Consider the following 23079-nt stretch of genomic DNA (forward strand, 5'->3'; position numbering starts at 1 on the left):
TAACAGTAACCATCAGGATAAATTCCTTAATCTCCTATTCAAGTGCACCATGATAGATACAGTAGAGAAAGCAATAGCTTTGGACCAAAAAATTCAAGTCTGTTTACCTCTATGGCCTTGAGAAAATCATTTCACATCTTTGAGTTTTAGTTTTCTCATCTGTAAAATAAGGAGTTGTACTAAATTATTTCTAAGTTCTCTTTTCCTTGGAAATCTTGTAATCCCATGACTTCCATCATCTGCCACCAAGTTTGTTTTTATCTTTACCTCCCAATACTCTACAACCTGAAATCTCTTCTCTAGCCAAACTGACCTTCCCTAAATGTACCTTCCAAGATTTCTTGATTTTACTCACTTTTGTTGTTTTGCTCACAAGTTTTCCTTCACATGAAATTTCTTTCCACTTTTCCAAATTCCATGTGATTCTTTGTATCAAGTCCCCAAATCTCCATGAAAGTTTCCCAAATCACTCCAGCTCACAGTAGACTAACATTCCTCTAAACAAATAACACACACTGTTTACAATATCTTGTGATGTCACCTGTGATTTTTTCTTTGGGATCACCTATTCTAAGTGGAACATCTGTTAGAATGATAATAATAGCTGAATTTACAAATAAGAAAGCTTTATGAATAATGAAAGGGACCACAATTAGGAATCAGAAAGCCTTGGTGAGTCCCAGATACTTTGCCTTGTGATGATGGGTAAATAATTTAATCTCTCTGACTTTTAGTTTCTTTCTCTATGAGGACAATAATACTTGCACCATTTTTGCCACATTTCTTGGGGTGAAGTAATTTATAAGTTTGTAAGCATCATGAAAATGTAAAGTATTAAGTCATCTACTAATAACTTTTTAACTTGCTTGCGTATTTTTAAAATTAACAGTAAATCAGCTTCAAGGAAAAATCTACTTAACTGTATTATTTCAGATGGTCACAAAGTATCATAAAAATGAGATAGGGATAGAGAGTGAACCTATGATTTTGTTGGTATAAGTAATTTCTGGGTAAGTAAATTCTCTCTACCAATTCAGGTTGGCCCCTTCTCTATACTTTTAGTGTTAGAGAGTTGCCTACAGCACTGTGTGTTAGTGACTCAAATTTTCACAGCCAATATGCTTTGCAGGTAGGGCTTGAATTCATGTCTTTATGGCTTTAAGTTTCTAATTCAATGATTGTCTTAATAGGTTATTTTAAGGGAGGAGGATCAGAATCAAGATACCTTGAAATGAAACAACTATGACAGATAATTCAAGTAATAGGTTCACTTTGATCATTGTGCCAACTCAACCCAATAAAACACCCAAGAACTTTATTTCGGCATGTGTCTACTGCCAACTATTTCATCTATAAGGTGAAGTTAAAAATAAAATTTATCTATAAGATGGATTGAAATAGAGATAAATATAGAGTCTCACATTTGGGTTTAAAAATCAACTTCAAAATTACAAAATGAGGCAGGTGGCCTAGACTTGACAAGTTAAGATATCTGACTCCAAGAACCTGTGAAATCAAGTTTTGTTTTATTTTGCTTGGGCCTAGAGGATAGAATTATAAGCAAAAGAAAAAAAGACAAAATTGAAGATAGGCAGATTTTCCCTCAATGTAAAGGGACTAAGAGGAAGAAAACAATTCCTAACAATTAGAATTTCTGAAAAATAGAATGGGTTGACTTGGAAGGTAGTAGTTTGCCTTCTCTAGGTCTCATCATGTAAAGGCAAAATGACCATTTATTGAGTATTTTATTGTGGGGATTCTTGGTCAGCTATGAGTTGAATTAAATGGGCTCTAAAGTGCTTTCTAACTCAGAAATTCTGACTTCAATTGATTGCTGAAGCCTAAATTATAGCTCTATGCAGCTATATTTTGCTATTGTTTTCTTCATAGAATTTCCATATTATTCTTAAAAATTTACTCTAGAGTTTGGAATAAGGACACAAGGGAAGTAATTGTCTCATTAATTTATACTATTTACTTTAAAGCCTATATTTGTAGAGTTTTCTTTAGTACTTCAAGAATCTATGGTTTCAATGATGTGGATACATCTTCCATCAACACAGATGATAGACCCTTTATGCTTTGGTAGATGGTTCCATGAGTTGACATGTAGGTAGAAAAACATATTATGAATTGGCCAAACTTCTGGTGACGAGCATTTCTAATAGATATGTAGTCCATTATTATGTCTATATTTATTTTACTTAATTAAATTTTCAAATGAATATCTGTCTTCTCTTCTTTCCACTCATTGTATACATTCAAAAATAGTCAAAGAAGGCATATTCTCACACTGTTCATGTCGAAAAAAATATTCTCAGTCTGTACTCTGAGTCTATCACTTTCATCAGGATGTGGGTAGCCTGTTTGATCATGAGTCTTCTGGGGTTGTGTGTAATTCCTAAGTCACTCAAAGTACATTGTCTTTACCATATTGCTATTGTTGTATAAATTGCCTTCTTGGTCTTGATTACTTTTCTTTTCATCGATTTCTACAAGTCTTCTCTGGTTTTGGTGAAACCATCCTCTCATTATTTCTTACAGCACAATGGTATTCAATCACAATCTTGTTCAATACTTCTGTAATTCTTTGCCATTACAAAAAAGTTCTGCTATACATATGGATGCTTTTCCTCTTTCTTTGATCTCTTTGGAGGAAGAAACCTAGTGGTGGTATCACTGGATCAAAGGGTACACACAGTTTAAAAGTTTTTGGGCACAGTAAAAAATTGCTTTCTAGAATTGCTAGACTGGTTCACAGATCTGCCAAAAGTACATTAAAGAAATTTATTTTCTCACAGTTCCTCCAGCATTTATCATTTTCCTTTTTTTAATAAACTTTGTCAAACTGATGAGTGTGAGGTAAAACCTCAGTTACTTTAATTTTCATTTCTCTAATTCTCTAGTACGGCAGCTAGGTGGCACAGCGGATGGAGTGCCAGGCATGAAGTGAGGAAAACTATGTTCCTGAGTTCAAATCTTGCCTGAGACACTTACTAGCTATGTGACCCTGTTTGATTCAATTTCTCATCTGTAAAATGAGTTGGAGAAGGAAATGCCATGCCACAGTATTTTTGCTAAGAAAACTCTAAATGGAGTCACAGTCAGACATGACTGAAATGACTCGACAACAACAATGACAATAACAACAATTAATAATTTGTAGCATTTTTCATATGACTATTAATAGCTTGGATTTTTTCTTCTGAAAACCAACTGGGCCTATGTTTAAAGTATTTCTAGCTTTCCAGTTAACATGCCAGAAACTATGATAATACATTGAAGGTGTGTACCACTGTAGCATAGCAAGTAAGGTCTGCTTTCCCAATACATTGTGGAAATTCATCTGGACCCTTGTAAGTTCTGTTCAATGCCTCTTAGAACAGAGACACAACTCTACACCCTCAATGAGACCATAATTAGACTCTTGGAGATGGCTATCTTATACCCCTTAGTCATCTCTTTTCCAGACTAAACACTTTTGATTCCTTTAAACAGTCATCAAACTTCATGATCTCAGAACCATTTACTATCTTCTTCATCCTCTTCTATACACTTTCCAGCTCATCAAAGTCCTTCCCAAAGTGTGGTGTCCAGAACTGAACTGTTATGGTCTCACCAGGACAGAGTAAAGAGTTAGAGTCATTACTTTCAACAATATCTCATTTAAGACTTTGTCTCTGGCCCATATTGCTGGAATCAGAACTGCTGGCCTATTCTTTTTTTTTTTTAGCCAAGCAATGGGGTTAAGTGACTTGCCCAGGGTCACATAGCTAGTTAGTAAGCATCTGAGTGTTTGAGGCAGAATTTGCTGGTGCTCTATCCACTAAGCCACCTAGCTGCTGCTGCTGGCCTATTCTTGACACAGAGGCTGCCACAAATCTTCAACCTGCCTCTTTCACTCCCTAGGGACTTTTAGGAACTGCAATACCAAATCCATTCCTAATCTGAGACCATTTGTTTTAGGCTTTGTCCACATTACATCGAGTGAAAGGAAGTATTATGAATTGTTCTTCATTGTCTTGTTTATTTTATATTTAGTATTAAATAAATATATTTGTCATTCATATGTATTATTAAATAAATATATTTATTATTTTGTATTATTTATATTTCTTATTATAATTATATATTATTATATTATTATTATATTTATTTTATATTTTATGTTATTTTATTGTATACATTAAAAAATGCTTTCCCAATACATTGTGGAAATTCATCTGGAACCTTGTAGGTTCTGCTAAATGCCTCTGAGAACAGAGACACAACTCTACACCCTGATGAGGCATTGGGGTAGGAGTTTAATGAACCCTTTCAAAACTTCTTATGTTATCAATTTCACTTAAATGAAAGTCTCAAATGTTAATTGCAAGATATAAAGATTGATAATAATAGTGATATCATTACAGATTGAGAGTTTAAAGGATGGAAGGGAACTTATTGGTCATCTTGTCCAACCTCTCCATTTTATAGATAAGGACACTGAGGCCCCCAGAGTACAGTAGTGATGTATAAGGCAAAGAGCACTGGTTTTGGAATCACAGAAGCTAGGATACAATCCTAATTCTTGCCATTGACTACCTGTGTGACCTTGGGCAACTCACTTCCTTTCACTGGGTCTCAGTAAATTAATCTGTGAAACAATGGAATTACATTAGGTGACAAATAAAATCCCTTCCAGTTTTTTTTTTCTTGGTGAGGCAATCAGGATTAAGTGATTTGCCTAGGGTCACACAGTAAGTATCATGTGTCTGAGGCTGGATTTGAACTCAGGTCCCTGAACTTAATTCCCTGGGGTCTAGACTCTGGGTTCCATTCATATACCTAGATCTAGATCCAGATCTAGATATATACACACACATACATATACATATATATACATACACACATATACACACATACATACACACATACATATATACACATACATACATACATATATATATATATATATATATATAGTTTTACAGCAGCTACCAAATTCAGTGCTCAGTGGCTTCCTTTCTGTCCTTGATTCTAGTCAATAAACATGCATTGGGTGCTTGTTCCCAGGTGATATGTTAATTAAGGTGTGTAACTTCTCTGAATAAAATTTGATCTCCTATTTTGATTCCCTGTTACTACCCCCCAACCTAGCAAATGTCATATATACCTTAAATTAGGAATAAAAATGATCATGGCCCCAAACCCCTAAATACTTGTTATTCCTATTATTACTCAGAGCTCTCAGAGTGAGAATTTACATGTAGTGCTTAATATCAGGGCAAGACCTTCAGAGTATAGAAACAGGATCACTAAACAGAATAAACTTATTCAAAATGTCCTTCACCACCACTTATGGTGATTGAAAGTTCTCTGTCACTGATTCATTCTTTGGATCTTGAAAGATTTTCCATATTTAGGATTACCTTGTTAAAATGCAAACAATACTGGGATGAATAGCTTTTAAACTACTGTCAGTGACATTGGGAGTGGGGGTGGGAAGTGGGGATGAGCCATTATCTTCCTGAGAGCAAGGTCTGAAGGAAGGGGTGGAATATAGGTCTCTAGAGAATAGGAGCCTCCCAAAAAAACAGAGGGACTAAAGATGTGGTGAAAGGATGCCAAAGAGACCAGCTCTTCTACTTCACAATTTTCCTCAAGAAAAAATTGTTAACAGGAAATCAAAGTGTAAGATTTCCCTGAAGTCAGTAAAAGAACACTTAGCTGTCATGAATAAATTCAAGTCATTTGAGGAAATGTGGTACAGTAGAGAGAGTGCTGAGCTTGGAGCCACAGGACCTCAGCTGGAATCTCTCTCATTTATTACCTGTGTGACAATGGACAAGTCACTTACACTTTTGGGACTCAGTTTTCTCATCTATAAAATGAGGTGGCTGGCCTGAATGACTTCTAAGGACTTCCAGCTCTAAAGCTACAAACCTATAATCTTTTCAAGGGTAATGAAGGAATTTGCAGATGTGATTGCTGAAATATTGGTAAGGATCTTGGAGAAAATGTTGAGAATAGTAAAAGTAACACAGGAATTTCTCTAGACTGTCAAATGTGGTCCCAATATTCAGAAATGGGAAGAAAGGGATTCTATATAGCTCTAGAATTGTGAATTTGACATGGTTTCTTTGAAATCTAGAATGGATTGCTTATTAAAATGATGGCTTGGGGCAACTAAAAAGGGAAATGGTGATAACTGTGGGCTAAAAGGAATTCATTAAGACTAAATCATATCAGGTTTACCTTTTTGAACAGGGTTACTAGACTGTCAGATCAAGAAAATGCTTCATCTTCATCTTCTGTAATGTCTGTACGTATGTGTGTGGAGGGGAGTGGATTAAAAAAAATTCTAAAAATGAGAGTATAGCTTGGTGAATTTGGAATTGTATAAATGACCAGAACCGAAGAGTGGATATTTTTAACAGACCTATGTCCACCAGAGAAGAAGTCTCTACGGATGTGGCCCAGGTATCTGTTATTAGCCTTGTTTTGTTCAATATTTTTATAAATAACTTGAATGGAAGTTCAGAGAGTACAATTGTCAAATTTACCAATTATTCAAACTTGGGTGGGATAGAAAGCATTGTGAATGAAAAAAAAAGGTTTCATATATATGCATATGTATACATGAATGCACACACACACACACACACACACACACATATATATGCATGTGTATGTATATGTGTGTGTATATGTGTGTGTGTGTGTGTTTGTGTATATATATATATATGAAGAGAGACAGACACACAGATAAAGGGGGGGGGGATATGTTAGAGCAATGGTCCAAATCTAATAAGATACAATCCAATAAGGAAAAATGTAAAGGCCTACACTTAAGGCTAAAGAAAAGTATTACCCTGCTTAACTACAAGAGGCGTGAGGCATGACTAAAAGACAGTTCATATCAATAAGGCTTCTCAGGGTTTTGAGGTATTGCAAGTTCAAAATGAGTCAACAATGCAAAGAATCTAATAATGCAACTTTGGGCTACATTATTAGAGGCATAGTGCTCAGAATTAGTGAGCGTCTAGTGCCGTCCCAGTCAAATCACATAGAATATTGGGTATCCATTCTAGAAAGGCCATTTGATAAGCCTCACTGTGTTCAGAGGAGGCTCATCCAATATAGTGAAAGGGCCAGAAGCCACGTCATTGAATAATTAATTGAAGGAGCTGGGGATGTTTAGTCTGGTGAAGGTGAGACTTTGGAAGGAGGAGAAGAAGAAAAGGGGTTGGGCATACTCATTATCTTTAAATATTTAAGACCCTGTCAAGAGAAAAGGGATTATAGTCATTCCCTTTGTACCCACAGGGAAGAGCTAAAAGGGTAGAAGTTACAGGAAGGCGAATTTCAGTTTAGTGTATGGAAGCCCTCCCTCACTAATAAAGCTGTCAGAGAATGGAAAGGGCTGTCTCAGGAGGAGCTATGTTCCTCTATCACTGGAACTGTTCCAGCAGAGACTAGATGACCACTCATTAAGGAAGTTATAAAAAGTATTTTGGCTTTATAGGGTTTGATGATTTCTGAGGTGCCTTCTAATTCTGACTCAGTGATTCCATGAAATCATTTCTAACCTTCAAAGCCTTACTTTGACACCACTTTCTCTAGAAGGCCTCTTTGAATCACCTAACTCCCCTCCTCCAATTTGTTCTTCCACCCTTCCAGAAGTCTCAGTACTTTTTTTCCCTTCATGCCTTTACTTGTATTTATTTTATACAGAGTAAAATATCATATCATAGCATATAGAAAGCTCCCCTGGGAAACAGGAAGGCCTGGGTTCAAGTACAGCCTCTTACAAATGCTAGCTGTATAGCACTGGTCAAGTCAGCAAAAAGGTAATTAATAATAATAACTGGTCACTAAATAATATTGTCTGGTCCTACTGGGAATTATCAACACTATCCCAATCCAACACAAACAACAGCAACAACAAAAACAAAACTCCATGTGATGTAGTACAAAGAATGCTGGATTTGAAATCACAAGACCCTGGGTTTGCAATCACCATTCTGGGACTCTGCACAATCCAAGTTCTTCTGACTTGGAATTCAGTGCTCTTTCCACTATGCCATGTGTGATATTATTTTTGCCTGCTGTTCTAGCAAGGACAGCAGAATAGCAGAATTGAAAAAAATGTTTTTTTTTAAGCTACTTAACTAGTGTAGTTGAAAATTTATGTTAATCTTAGCTCTGTAACCATATCTATGATCTAATGGACAGCTAGTGGTGCTGGGCTTGGAGTCAGGAAGACATGAGTTCAAATGTGACCTCAGATTCTTACTAGCCATGTTATCTTAGGTAAGTCATTTAATTTCTGTGTGCTTTAGTGTCCTCATTCATAAAATGTAGATAATGATAGCACCTACCTCACAGGATGGTTGTATCAAAGAAAGCGATATTTGTGAAGCATTTTGCAAATCTTAAATCGCTATCAAAATGCTAGCTACTACTATGTTTGAGGTTGTTGTTATAACAGCAACAAAAAAACCCAATAAAACTAAACCCTAATATTTGTATTGTGCTCTAATCCTTGCAAAAACATTTTGCATACCTCAACTCTGTTGTTTATTTTCCTTATTTGTAAAATGTGGATAACAATACTTAAGACTATTTATTTCACCAGTGTTTTGAAGAAAGGACTTTATCAAACATAAAGCATTATAGAAATGGGAGCTATTAATATTACTAGAAAAAGGCATGATCTTTTAAACATATGATTTAACCCTTGTCTTTATATCATGGTCATTTCTGGGGGAAAGCCCTCACTCTTCCCATTTGAATCCTTCCACGTGACAAAAACCAGTAGTACAAACATCTGATAGGATGATTGCATCTGAAAATGTACGCAATATTAAGTCCTACTTGTCCCACATCCCTCTGCCACAAAGAAGTAGGTACAAAACCAGCATTGTATTGTTCAGTCTTCACAAAATTTCCTGGACATCAAGCAGCCCTATAAGATGTTAGACTGGGTCATTTCCAATGTTTTCCCTCAAATCATATGTAACTAACACTTTGGAATTTAGCAGTGACCATGACTAATACCTTTCAAACTCATGTAAAATGAGGGGGTTTGACTAGATGGAGATTACTTCCAACTCTATTACATATCTCTCATCCTAAGATTCTATAATCCTATGTGAAAGGTGCACTTATCGGGGCTCTAACAACTCAGGGAAATGTGGATCCACTGCCTTTTTTTTTTTTGACAGATCTTGGGGCTCTCACTTGAAGTTCTGGCCACAAATCAATTGTGTTACTCCCTGCTCTTGTCCTGTTGTTAGGGTCCCAATAGGTGAAAAGAAAATCCCATAGTCAAGTGCTGGTGAATCCTTCTCTGTATGACCAATCTAGGTTAAGAAAATTCTACTTTTGTAATAGTCTATTCCTTAATACCCTTTGATCCAGTAATTCCAATTCTGAAAAACAACTTTAACAAAAAAAATCTACAAAAAGATACAGAATAGAATTTTTGATAATAAATAGTAGAAAACAATTAAAAATTGACATTAGAAATAACTGAAATGTCTCATAGGTGAATAATCAAAATACGATGTGTTAATCCACAGACTACTTCAATGATATTAACATATATATATATGCACAAATACTGCAATGATTTTAAATGTGATATTTACATGATATGTATATATCTATGTTAATACATTAAATTTTTAATAGGAAATAGTGCTGTTAAAAAAAAGGCACTTAGAGAGGCAGAATAGTATAGTGAATAGAAAGTTGCTTGTGGAGTAAGGAAGTACTAGGTTTGAATCCTGCTTCTGACACAAGCTGTTGTAACCCTGGGCACATTATTTACCTGCCTTGGCCCTCAGACAACTCTCTAAGATGATTAAACGAATAGATGGGCTGTGATTTTCTAAGAAGTTTCCATACTGGTAGTTTCCACATGCATGAAATCAGAGATCCTTGAACTCTTAAGTAATAAAACAAAACATTCTCTTCCCTATCCACCCAGACCCCCATCTTCACCAGTTTAAATCCTTGTCCTCATTCAAAGCCTGACTCAAATGTCATCCTCTCCACAAAATCTTCCCTGATCACTCCAGCTCAAAGTGATCTCTCCCTCTTTGTAACTCCACAAGTATATGTCTCTCTCTTATGAAAGTATCATATTTTATCTTATAATTAATATTTGAAGATGTCTTATATTCCTTATTAGGCTATAAATTCTTTAGGATATGGTTCCTGTGTTATCTTTCTTTTCATCTCCCCCACTGCCTATAATGTTGTGCACATAATAGACCCTTAAAAATCTTTCACAATGATGAATGAATAACGTAAAAATTGCGTACAACTATGTTCAAAATCTATATGCTTAACAATAAGAATTGGAAGAGAATATGGACAGAATTTACTTTTTTTTTCATGGAGTTTGTATGCTTTTCTTTGTTCTAGTCTCTGGTTTAGGAAGCAAAGTTAATGTTATAAAAACATGCTTGAAAATCAAGATTTCATTCACTGAGAAAGAGCCAGGCAAAATACTTTTGGCAGACACAAATCAGCACAGTCTAGCTGTTAGAGACCTGCACTTGACACTGGAATACCTAGATTGAAATCCCTTCTCTGTTGCTTATTTGTCCTTGTGTGACCTTGGCTAAGTCACTCCCTATCTCTGAGCCTAAGTTGCCTCATCAATAAATAACACTTTTCCTACCTACTTCCCAGGTTATTGTGAGGAAAGTGCTTTGGAAAGTGTAAAGTGTTATGGAAATGCAAATCATTAGACGCACACTTTACCATTTTACCCCTCCTCCTTTGTTGTTCCACTTCGGTGTCAGGAACAGCACAGTCCTGAGATACAAAAGAAGACCAAGTTCTTGACAACTTGACAAGTGCTTGAGCCTCCCACACAAAACTACACCTGCAGATGGTACCCCACTGAGATATGACCTTCACTGCCTACAAGCAAGCCACATATCTGGCTGTACACATAGGCTTGCTCAGTGGTGGGTAAGAACTATCAAGTTCTCTAGACAAGATGAGATTTTCCATTTCATCCCCCTGCTATTCCCACACCCCAATAATCCCACCAGTGCAATCAATAGGAGAGTGTGGTCTGCAACACTGGAATATCAGACCCTAAAAACTTTATTCTCTAATGGTCCTGGTGTGCATTGTATTAGTTTATGATGCCATATGCCTCCTTCCAGAAGGTGTTTCTTTTCTTTCTAAAATATTAGTAACTAGGGGATTGAATATAAATGGGAATGGGGCTGCTTTTTAATGTAATATCCTACATATACTGAAATATAGGACCATAGGAGATAGAGCTGAAAGGAGCTTTAGAGATCATCTAGTCTATGTTCCACTCTACCCAACCCCTAATTAGATAAAGAAAACTGAGACCCAAAAGGAAAAATGACTTTTCTAAATTCATAAAAGCAGGTGAACAGGGTTTGGGATTACATGATCTCTATAGTCCCTTCCTACCCCATCTCCTCATTTTACTGATAAGGAAATCAATTTCAGAGAGGATGAGAGACTTGCCAAGGTGATTTAGTGAGTCATTTTCAGAGCCTAGAGCCAACCCCTGGTCTTTTGATTCTAAATCCAGGGTTCTTTCTAGAAAAGAACACTTTTCTCCATTATATAGGTGCATGTATGTATATATGTATATGTGTATATATATACGTACATACCATCTTACATATATTATATAATATATATGAATATATAGTATATGTGCATACATATATTATTTAACTGTTATTAATTAAAAATTGTCATATTTCTTGTATTTTGTGGCTTACGTCACATTGGTGGGTGTTTTTTATAGGGTTACTATATTGCTAGTACATGATAAGTTATTTAGATCAGCAGATAAATGTATTCTTCATATTTGTAACTACATCTAGGGGTAACAGATGCCATGCTACTTACTACAGGCCTTCCCATGCTGAACAGTGCCAGATGCATCTTGCTAGGTACCTTAGCTTTTTGTCACCTTACAAAGCTGCAGATATTGTCCACTGACAGATATGTTAGAAATTTTGATAAACAGATGATATGATGTAACACAGCAAATCTTAGGAACTTATAACAATTTTAAGTTTATAGCTGATTCCCTAGCACTGTCATGGTATGTACATCAAACTAAGTTCTCTATAAAATAGCAATTTTTGAAGACTCAGCTTAGAATGAAACTTCAATTCTGTAGACTTCCACCCTTTGCTGTTCCTTAGGGGTATTAGAGGAAATTAAAATGCTCTTGGATCTATATGTATTTGGAACATGATTAATTTCTTTAACAGTCCAATAGCTCAACAACTAATACATTTTATATCTATCATATATTTACAAATATATGTATAACATTAATAACTCATACTCTTGTAGCACTTTAATATTTACTAAGCACTTTCCCCTCATCCTACATACAAGGAAACTGAGACTAAGAGAGATTATATGACTTTCTAATGATTGAACCCTTCTCTCTGAATTCCAAGGCTGGTGCATTATACTTTCCTCTTTCTCAATAAAAATCTACAATGAAAAATTGGTTAAAAATAGATGCTTCTTATAAAAATCTATGAAGGAATATTTAAGGTCTCTGTTCCCACCCTCAAGTATCAGGAAGACAGTGTCATAAATTAGTAACAGTGGCTGTAGTTAAATTGATCTTCTCTCTCTTGCTCTTATTAGTATTGATAAACAGATCTATGACTTCAATGAAGCAAAGCTGAAGTGGGTCCTACCCAAAGGATTAGACCAATGCTGAACTCACAGATAAATGAACAACCTCAAATATTTAAACCATTTAGTTAAATTAATTAGTATTACTCACAAATAACAACAATAACATTTCAGACACGTGAAAAATGCTTTAGCTGTTATCTCCTACAGGCTAATCAGTGAATCCACCCCCCCAAAAAAAACCCCAAAACTTAGTCAAGTCACTTCAATAATCCCTGCATGTAAAAAGGAAGACATTTACCCACAGGGTAAAATATGAATAGTTTTAAAGAATGTTTTTATTGGACAAATAGTAGCAAAACTCCCACAATTAACCCTAAAATGCCACAATACTTCAAACAAGAAAAAAAATTTAAGATCTCATTCTATTTTTTAAAAAGGTTCTAGATTATATGAATCAGTCTAAATGAAGCAAAAGTAGCCAATATGCAAAACATTACCATGATAACGTCCTGGGTAGAGGATGAATCCACTGGTCTTATAGTAGTTAAAATATAATAAATCCTTTTTGGAAACAATAAGAACTCACATTTACATATGCTTTGTGGTACACATACCATTCTTCACAACAATACTAGTTTCAAGTATTCTTATCCACATTTTCTAGAAAAGGGACCAGAGACACAAAGAGATAGGCATTCCCTTGGTCACACAGTGAGTAGAGGGGTCAGGACTTGAACCTGACCAAATCTTCTGATTCCAAGGATTGTGGTCTTTTCGCTGCTTCATGCTGCATTTTGATATAATCTAAGAAATAATCTGTCTGACAATGAATTATGGTCTACTGTGAAAAATATTAGGAGTCCTCAGAATAATCATCCTACAAATTAGAAGGCAGAATATCACAGTGGAAAGGATAGTGTTTCCATTGTCAGTGAACTTGGGTTCAGATTCTGCTGTTGATGCTTACGACCTGGATAACTGTGAGTAAGCTGCTTAACTTCTCTGGGCCTCATCTGCCTTATCTGTAAAATGAAATGATTGAACTAAATGGCCTCTGTGGTCGTTTCCATATCAATGTCTTAGATCTCTTTTATTCTCTGTTGAACAATCAATCAATAAACATTTACTAGACACTGAGGATACAAGGACAAAAAATGAAATTAAGATCAGATGTTCTTTTGGCGGTGTTCTATGTGAAAATGATTACATACATGTCATACTAGACTGCATCTTCTTATATGGATTACACATATTTTCAGCTAAAAATGTTAAAGATCATATTTTAATATTATTCTCTTTAAAATTCTTTAAAAAGACTTTTGAAAAAATATAAACTTTGAGTGAATTTCAATTCAAAATTAATTTATTTTATAAGATTAAATGTTGCTTGAAATTTTAAGCTTTATATATTTTCAAAATAAAATCAAGTAAGTATAATAAGTATTTGCAAAATCTCATATTTATTTTCCTGGCAAACTACAAATCCTATGGTTTTTAATCTATGTCTTTTAAGTGTTTACTTAAGAAACCTTGGAGTCAAAGTAATTGTTACATGAGTCTTCCTAAATGAACTGACTAGTAAATAGGATTACTGAAAATCATCAGTTTCACAAATACAGAGAAATTAACTTGGTTGAGATGACTTTTATATTTCCAATCCCTAGGTGTTGATAAGGGTAATAATACATGAGCAAATAGTTTATGAGGGCACTCATATTGCAGGTGGACTCTGCTTTAGTAAAACCCAGAATAGGAAAATAATTCACAGGACAGAAGAATCCACTATGGTGTTCCTTTAATTGGGAAGACTTGTATGACTTGATGTAAAGATAATAGAACCAAGGCAACATTATACACAATGATTACAATAATGTAAATATAACCAAAAAACCCCCAACACAAATTATGGCTCTGTTCTGATTTCAAGGACCTACCTTTGTTCCAGAGAAGAAAGGAGAAAACATACTCTCTTCTCAATGTAAAGAGGTAAGTGACATTTAGTCCTGAATCTAGAATATGATCTAATTTGGTTGCTTTGTCAACTAGGTTTCATTCAGTTTTTTCTTGGATAACAAGGATACTTCAATTGTCACAGTGTATATTGGGAAATGATTCTGATAAAAATGCATAAATAAAAGTTATTAACTGGATAAGGAAAAGAAAGTTCTCTCCCACACCAAAAGTAATTTTAATTTTAACTAAATATTTTTGTATATATATATACACATAACCAAATGGTGAGTTACATTAGAATATTAAAATATGTTTTGAAAAAAAATTCAAAGAAAGTCTCTGGGCCTGGGGGTGGGGTGGATGGACTAGAGGATCCCTCAAATCCCTCCAAACGCCAGATTCTATGATCAATCCTAGGACTTCTGTCCAACTTTCAAGAATACATCCACTGCACAAAACAAGGTATGCTGGAAGAGAGAAAAAAAGCTCTTTTCCTCCCCCTATTCTCCATCTTTATTTGCTTCTGATAGTCTACTTTTGGGTAACAGAGAAATCAAAGAAAAGCTATTACTAAAATCTGACCTAAGTGAACTTAAATATCGATTCATAATCACAAAATCCAGACTCCAGAAGGACTGTAAACAGAAGGTAAAACAGGTTGCAGGCAGTAGTCCTTTATGTAAAGGCAAATGTCAAAAGCAAAGCTCTGATATTTGGTTGTAGGCTCCCACTTTTCACACAGGCATTTCCTAAATCCATGTTTGATGAGCTTCCCCAGCTATAAATTCTGTAAATTCCCTCTGGAGCAGTACAGAGTGTGCTTCATGAAAATGTCATCTGCCAGGGCCGCAATTACTCACACTCCAGCAATCATGTGCACAATGCAGAATGGGTCGAATTCAGGTGAGAATGAGAACCAGCAATCAAGCCTCTGGAATTGAGAACAAAGCCATTTTCTTTCATTTGCCATCAACACAACCATCAGGCCTTAATTACAAGGCAAGTGTCAAGCCTGGCTGCTGAAAGGCTTATTATTATACAGCTCAGCTTCAAATCAGTTTTGTATTGATGAACTGCAAAAATGAGGAAACCAGCTTAGCCCCATAAGAAAAGAAACAGGGACTAAATGATTAGATGAGTGGTGGGGTGGAAGGTGGGAGAGCCACTGTTGAAGATTTAAAAATATTTTTAGAAGGAAAAGTTGATGGTGGGGAGAACTGAATACCTGAAATCTAGCTAAAAATACAATTTTCAAAAGTAATAGATGTCTGTTTTCAATACTTTGCTTATTTCAGTACATATTCTTTAACTAATGATGAGCCCTCCTAAATGTCTTATTCACTATGCAGTTGAAAGAAGGCTGGGAGAAACAGCATGAATTTGGAATCAGTGGAGACAGGTTTGTATCTTGGCTCTGTGTGATCTTGGACAAGTCACTTAACTTTTCTCTAACTCAGCTTTATTATCACTAAAATGAAGGGAATGGATTCTATGACCTCTTAGGTCTCTTTAAGCTTTAAATCTATGATCTTGTACTCCACCTTTCTGACAGTAGTGTTCTTCCAATTAGTCCTCTCAAATTTCAAGTTACACACTTTCCATATCCCATTTATCCCATTTTAGCCAATTCACCATCCTCTATAAAAGAACAAAGAACATTCCAAAACAGGCCCTCAGTAATGCTCCCTCTCTTTCCCCAACCCCAGTCCCTTTAAATGAATTGTAGAAAGAACACTGTATTTAAGGTCAGAGGGCATAAATTTGAATACTGGCTGTGTGCTACTTGCTAGATGGAAGAATATGGGAAAGTCATCTCACCCCACACTCCTGGGTCATAGTTTCCTCTTATGTCAAATGAGGGGGTTGGATTAGATTAGATCTTTTGTGTCATAGACCCTTTTGGCAGTATGGACCCCTTTTCAGAATGATGTTTTTCAATAACTGAAGGAAATGTTCAATTTAGGACTTAGTGAAAATAAAGATATCTATCTATCTATCTATCTATCTATCTATCTATCTATCTATTATTTATCTATCTATCTACCTAATGATCTGTCTTTTTCCCCACAGAAGTTCACAGATCCATTCAAAGCTATCCCTGGACAACAGATCCCAGGTTAATAACCCTCAGATTAAATGATATTTAAAGTCACTCCCAACTCTAAATCCTATGACTCCACTGAAAATGTAAACCTCACCTCATAATATTTTTCAGGTATGACCCACTTGTTAAGTGTAAGGCAATACTTTCTTTGAAGAGTACCTGTGAAGTGAACAAGCGGATGGTATGTAATGATGAGAAGGTCTTTTATGAAGGATAGGAATTGAAACACCTACCCATTGTAGTTAACTTAATATAGGGAAGTATGACACTCAGTATTACTGAGATTCTATTACCTTCTTAATACCATTATAGGAGAACGTAAGTTTGAAGCACTCTGTTCAAATTATGGATGAAAGTTTGTAGAAAATATCTGGGGGAGGAGAATTTTTATTTTGACCTGAAACTGAGGGACAAATTTCTTAAAAAATCAATTGAATACAGACTTCATCTTGCCAGTTTGACCTTTTGAAGTGTCAGACACACAAGCTTAGTTTAAAAGGATGTATGAATTCATGTAGGTCAGTGTCTATGTGCAAAAACTCATGAGACTCTAGTCCAAATTCTGCTGCCTAATAGGTCTTATGTTTTGTCTAGTCTTATTAAGGATCCTTAAAAGTAAGCACTAGACAATGAAGATTAATCAATTGGTGTTAAGGAAAACCAAGCAGCAAATATAATCAGAAATGGAATACTACTCTATGCTTCCTTCTTCACATTTCTTTTTTTTAGAGAAGTTTGGAATTTCCAGGGCACCTGTTTTTGGCAGGTGCTTGTATTCTCTTAGTTTATTGATTTTTTGGGGAAATAGAAGTAGATCAAGATCATGAGAACAGAGGAGAACATCATTGGCGAATATGGGAGGGGCAAACACATGCTGGTCAAATAGAATTCTTGCATCTATAAAGATTATTTTTTTTAAGAAAACAAAACTATTTTCAGGACTGGAATAAAGTTTAAAAAAAAAGATTTGTTTCCCTTGTTGTACACTCTTAACTCCTATAATCCATATGGGCCTACAAGCTTCTCTCAGGCTCTTTTATTTTTATTTATTTGTTTACTTATTATTTGCCTCGGGTTTTTTTTTTCCTTTCTTTCTTTCTTTCTTTCTTTTTTTTTTTTGGTGAGGCAATTGTGGTTAAGCGACTTGCCCAGGGTCATATAGCTAGTCAAGTGCCTAAGGCAAGATCTGAACTCAGGTCCTTCTGACTCCAAGGCCAGAGCTCTATGCCTGCACCACCTAGCTGCCCCTGAGGTTCTTTTAAATGTATGCACACCACTGAGAATTCTATTGAGTCTGGAACAAAAAGAAATGGGGCAGAGCTACACCATAAGGAGAGCTTTAGCTAGGATGTAAGGATGAATTTCTTTCCAGTGAGGACTGGCAAACAGATTGGCCAGGAAGACCTTTCTGTCACCTGACATCTTCAGCTGCAGACTAAATGACAACATATCAAGGTTCTTAGGGAATCTGTGCTTGGGTAGTGGTTGGACTGGAAAATTTCTGAGGTCCCTCCTTACACAATGATTCTGTAACTGTATAATCTCTTCCTCTGGAAATATTTAAATTAGAATTTGTCCAGGATGGTTTAGATATAGCCCTACCAGAAGGCAAGAAAATTTAAAAAAAGATGATGTCACATGCAGTACTAGCATTTTTAACAGGTCATAAGGATCATCTATCTGCACGGTGAGGTCCATTTGAGGTTGGGGGCAGGACAGAAAAGAAGAAAATAGATGCCCAGGTCAGTTTGGATGACAAATTTGATAGGCACAGGAACTGGAGACATGGATCACTTTATGTGTGACTTCAAGCAAACTGCCTCACCTCTTTGTGCCTCAGTTTTTCTCCTTTTTAAAAGGAGGGTATGGAATTATATAATCAATATCTAAGGCCTCTATCCTCTCTAAAAATCAATTTCTGAGGTCTCTGCTCATTTCAAAGCCCATCATTCTGTGATCCTATGATAAGGGTGTATTCCACTACCAGGTAGGATCTAAGATTATCATCTAAATATGATCTAATAAATATTACTGATGGAGAACTCAAAACAAATAAATAAACAAACATCAAAATCAGTTCCTCCTTAGACAGACCACATAAGGTTTCTTTGCAGGCACTTCCTGTGTTTTGCTACTCTAACAGGAGCCTAAACTAAAGGCCAGGAAGTACGAGGATAGCCTTATTATTGCAGAGTCATAGTTCTGTTTTTTGTTTACTCTGAATGAAGGGTCCCCAACAGTTTTCAGTAGGCAGTTAATTACTTTTTTTTTTACTTTTTCAAAGTGGAAAGATCATTGGAGAGGGAGGGAATGGGGTGAGTATTATAAATTGCTCTTCAATATTATAAATGACTCTTCAAAGAAGTGAATGGGAAGAAAGAAGTACTGTCCTACTGCCTGCCAGAAAAGACTTCAAACCCTGGGGAGAGGGTCTTGTCAGATGCCAATTTGTAATCAAGTCAACCAACAAGTATTTATTAAGCACATATTATATGCAAAGCACTGCAACAAGTTCTAGTGACAAAAAGAAGTGAAAACACTCCCTGCTTTTAAGGAACTTTTATTCTAATGGGGAACTAATGACACAGATATGGAACTATAAGGAATCATGCAACCCCTTTTAAGAGACCTCAGAATCCATCCAATTCAACTAAATAAGGATTCCTTACAATATTCCTGATGAGTGGTCAGCTAGCTTTTACTTCATGACCCCGAGGGCAGGGAATCTGCTTCCTCCTGAGGCTGCCCATTCCACTTAAGAATAGCTCTATTGACCCTATGGAGACTTATAATAAGAAGATATGAGAAAAGATATGTTTCTGGACTCCCCTATCCTTTTGCCCAATACTATCTGTTGAGGAATTGTTTTATTGTTGTTTCTTTTATCTAATTTATTTTTCTTTTAAAAGAAACATCTCTCATTTTGTTTGCGATGCTGTGGGGAGAGGGAAGGAGGAACAAAGAATCATAAACCACTAGGGAGATTATAGCTCCTAGTGAGTGGAAATAGTTATATAATAATTTTGGTTCAGTCTTCCCATTCTGTTTTTAACTATATTCCATTAATGTTTCTCCATCCATCCATCCATTTACTCTGTTCTACATTCATTTGAACTAGACACCAGCACAGTACCTTTCTGTTTCTCTCATAAAAGTTTATCCTAAGTTGTATGAAGGTAACCGATATGATATCAAGGTATGTTATCTTGGGTAAATTCTTCTTTCTACACCTCAGTTTCTTCAGCAATAAAATGATGGAGCTGACACTAAAGTTCCTAAGGAAGATGTAACTTAAAAGTTTAGAAGATGTAACCATTAGCTCTGTACCTAAGAACTTAAATTCCACTATTATTCTACCTTGCATTTTTATAGAATCACTGAGTTTTAGAGATGGAAGCTCTAAAATACTTAGGTCAAAACCCCTCATTTTACAGATGAGGAAAAATTAGAACAAAAGAGGCAAAGTGAATTATACAAAATCATGAAGGAATAATTTTTTAAAAGTCAGGATTTGAATCCAGGTTTTCATTAGTTCAAAGCTAGCATTCATTCCACTACACTGTACTTCTTCCTAAGTTACTACTTGTACTTGAAAAAATATCCTGCCCCTTTAAAACATGAAAGAAATCTTTTAACAAAAGATATGTACATTAAAATTGAGGGAAATACCTTACATTAAAAAACCAGTAAGGTTAAATAAAGCCAGTTTTATCTCAAATATTTGAGTTCTTTTTCATTTCATAAAATAAGGTAAATATGTCAAATATGTTTCTGTCATTTACATCTTCCTATCGTTCGTTGCTGACATTGTCCACTTTATTCGGGGACACTTGCTCTGCTATCTATTATCTAATCCCATTTGCCACCTAGATCTGGAAAATTTCAAGAAGAGACAAAAAGAATAAGAAATAAAATTGCTAATCAGTCGTCTGCTGCCACCTCACACTCTGCTGCGATTTTGTTCGATCTTGCAAGCTAAGCAGGGCTTGAAGGGATCACTTATGGGTTCAGACCACCATGAATACCTTCATAGTGTTGAAAGTGGTTTTAAAGATTGAAGAGAATGCCACTGTTCCCTCTGAGTCACTACTGAGCCAAAGGGATCTTCAGGGAACATAAAGCTAAGTAAGGTCACACTTTTTAGGTGGGACGTAAGAATCTTAGCTTTGAATCTCATCTTTGTTGGTGAAGAGTACTTCATACTGAAAGACAATCAGCATAGTACAGTGGGAAGAATAGTGGGAAGAAGTCATAGGGCCTGAAATCTTAACTCTGTCTCTAACTATCTCTGAGACCAGGGGTGGGGAACCTGGGGCCACGAGTCCACATGTGGCCTTTTAGGTCCATGGGGGCAGCCTTTTGACTGAATCCAAATTTTACCGAACCAATCCTTTTATTAAGGGGATTTGTTCTGTGAAATTAGACTTAGACCTTGGGTGAGTTCATTTCTTTAGACTTCAGTTTCTTCATCTACAAAATGATACTACGAACTAGATGAACCTCTCAGGTCCCTCTACCTTTAAATTTATAGTGTGGTCCTTTTACAAGAAATTTTAAATAATTATATTTTTATGTCAACTACTAAGAAGGTTCCAAATATTTGAATTTGGATTTTTTCCCCTCATGGTACATAATTTTCATCAGGAGCAGGTGTGCTACACTGGTTCCACTGGATTTGGTATCAGAAGACCTTGGTCCAAGTCCTAATTCTCCCACTTACTATGAGACCCTGGGCAAGTCTGGTTGCCTTTCTATTTTTTGATGTTAGAAAATGTAAAGTATAACACTCAGATTTTTGTAGTCTGTCCTGAAGATCAATTGATATATAAAGTAATATGGCAGCTAATAGTACCACTGCTGATAAAGGAGGGATAGGTCCTGCACCTATAATTTCACTGGTGTAAAGATCTTCTAGTGAAGAAACTTCTCTACCCATGCAGGATGGCACCTTCTCTGCAATTTATGGTCTTAGAGAGTTGCCTAGAGCCCTGAGATGTTAAGTATCACAGACAGGCTTACACAGGTGATATGTGTTGGGGCAAGAATTAAACTGAGGTCATCATGGCTTTAAGGGCAGCTCTCTATTCTCTATGTCATATTGTTTCTTCTAGTAATAATAGTAATTATATTAATTTCTATTCTGTTGAATGTAAACTCCATGAGAATAGGGTTTGTTTCATTCTTCATCTATCTAGCATCTCACATAGTTACTGGTGCTTAATAATTTCTTATTGTTTTATTATTTACTTGATATATATTTTAAATGTTGGAGAATAGATCTCTCAGGATTTCTGCATTTTGAATACTATATGATCTTTTATGCTGAGAAATATGCTATATAGGTAATCTATATTTATCTAATATATCTAATATTTACAATTTTCATAAGATTATGGATACAGAACTTCTGACCATATAGACATAATTTCTTTTTTCCTGGGCCTTAGTTTCTTTGTCTACAAAATAAAGAGTCTGGTTAAGGCAATTACTGTAATAACGGTTCCTTCTAATTCTGAATCTAGCATCCTAAGGATCATCTGACATAACTGACTTTTGTTTACAGAAGTTAGGGGTGAACCAGGTAATGTGGCATTTCTGTAAGCTTGTGGAAAACCCTCCACATATTACACCTGGAACAAATTGTCAGCCACATTAGAAACTCTGGACCCTCTTGTTTCAACATAGAACTCCTTTATAAACTTTGTGTATGTTTCTGTGTGTGAAACAAAGCAAGATGAAAACATACACACACACACACACACACACACACACACACACACACACACGCCACTTGCCCCTGGCTTTGCTTACACCCCAAAATCCCTCTGGGTCTCTACAGTGTACTGGATAAAGTCACCAAATGATAGAACTGAAAGAGATCTTAAGACCACTTTGATTCTCAGATAAGAAAAGTGAGTAGGTGGCACAGAGCATATGCATGTCCATTTCTTACTCATCCCCAGATCCTCCCTCCTTTTAATTTTTTTCCAGGACAGGAATGATAGAATAGAGTCATAATATTTAGACCTGGAACAGGCCTTAAAGGTCATATAATCCAAACCGCTAATTTTACATATGAGAAGGCCAAGGGGGAAATGACTTGCTGAAGGTCACAGAGGAAGTAGCTCAGATTCCAACCTCCAATTCCTGCTCCACTGATTCTAAATTCAGTGCCCTTTCCACTACTTGACAAGTCCCATTAATGCTTTCCCCAGATGAAGAAGTAAAATTGTACCGGGAAGTCAGCACAAGAAAGTTGAGAAGTGCTAAAAGTGAAATTCTGAAAACACAAATAGAAATAATTTCAATTAGAAAGAATTTTTTTTAAAATCAAGTCAACAAGCATTTATTAAAAACCTATATGG

At 35.7% G+C, this 23079-nt stretch overlaps 1 protein-coding gene and 1 long non-coding RNA gene across 4 annotated transcripts in view; both read right to left on the minus strand.

Annotated features, from left to right (window-relative positions):
• MYT1L (myelin transcription factor 1 like) overlaps positions 1-23079 on the minus strand; it is a 685202-nt gene that overhangs the window by 520860 nt on the left and 141263 nt on the right. The gene's annotated exons all lie outside the window — the stretch shown is intronic.
• The window catches only part of LOC144455605 (uncharacterized), a 33246-nt gene continuing 23151 nt past the window's right edge, over positions 12985-23079 (minus strand). The window contains exons 2-3 of the long non-coding RNA XR_013484328.1: positions 16809-16873; positions 12985-15541 (exon numbers count right to left, since the gene is read on the minus strand). This is a non-coding gene — a long non-coding RNA (uncharacterized LOC144455605). The remainder of the gene's footprint in view (positions 15542-16808; positions 16874-23079) is intronic.

This window comes from Phascolarctos cinereus, unplaced genomic scaffold (assembly GCF_003287225.1).
Source record: "Phascolarctos cinereus isolate Bilbo 61053 unplaced genomic scaffold, phaCin_HiC Scaffold_2;HRSCAF=192, whole genome shotgun sequence".
Classification (NCBI taxonomy): domain Eukaryota; kingdom Metazoa; phylum Chordata; class Mammalia; order Diprotodontia; family Phascolarctidae; genus Phascolarctos; species Phascolarctos cinereus.